Raw genomic sequence first — 826 nt, forward strand, 5'->3', positions numbered from 1 at the left:
TAAGTAGGCACTGTGAAGGCAAATTTTTCTCTATCCTTTTCTTATAAAGGTATAGTGAAGAAACAATCTTTCAAATTAATAACTATAAAAGGCCATCCTTTTGGTAACAGAGAAGATAGAGGAATTCTAGACTGTAGAGGGCCCATAGGTTGAATTACCTTGTTGACAACTCTTAGATCTGTCACCATTCTCCATTTACCAGATTTCTTTTTTACAACAAACACAGGAGAATTCCAAGGGCTGGTTGATTCTTCAATATGGTGAGCATCTAAGTGTTTTTGTACCAATCGTTCCAAAGCCTACAATTTATCTTCAGCTAGAGGCCATTGCTTAACCCATATTGGTTTCTCAGTTAACCATTTTAAAGGTAGGGCTGTTGGTATCTCTAAAGGTTTGTTAGTTGCTTTATATTCTTGTAGAGCCTGAATGGCTGGTGACCTTTGTTCATAGTACCTTATTACATCCTTCCCAGAATTAAGAGTTCATGAGACTGCAGGAGTGTTTGTTAATCTGGGTATTCCATTGCTGCAGCAGGTCATGACCCCACAAATTTATTGCAATATCAGCTACATATGTCCTCAGCTTCCCTCTCTGACCTTCTGGCCCAATACAGTCAACCAATCTCGTGCTTTGTTTAACTTGAGATATGGTTCCAATTTCTAGTAATTGAACATCTGCCTCTTAAAGAGGCCAATTTGGATGCCATGATTCTAAAGTAATGATACTCACATCCGCTCCTGTGTCTATCAAGCCAGCAATTAATATTCCATTTATTCACACTCTCAGCTTTGGTCTCTGATCATTGATAGAAGTTTGCCAAAATATG

The sequence above is a fragment of the Microtus ochrogaster genome, unplaced genomic scaffold, assembly GCF_000317375.1.
Source record: "Microtus ochrogaster isolate Prairie Vole_2 unplaced genomic scaffold, MicOch1.0 UNK112, whole genome shotgun sequence".
NCBI classification, from domain to species: Eukaryota; Metazoa; Chordata; class Mammalia; order Rodentia; family Cricetidae; genus Microtus; species Microtus ochrogaster.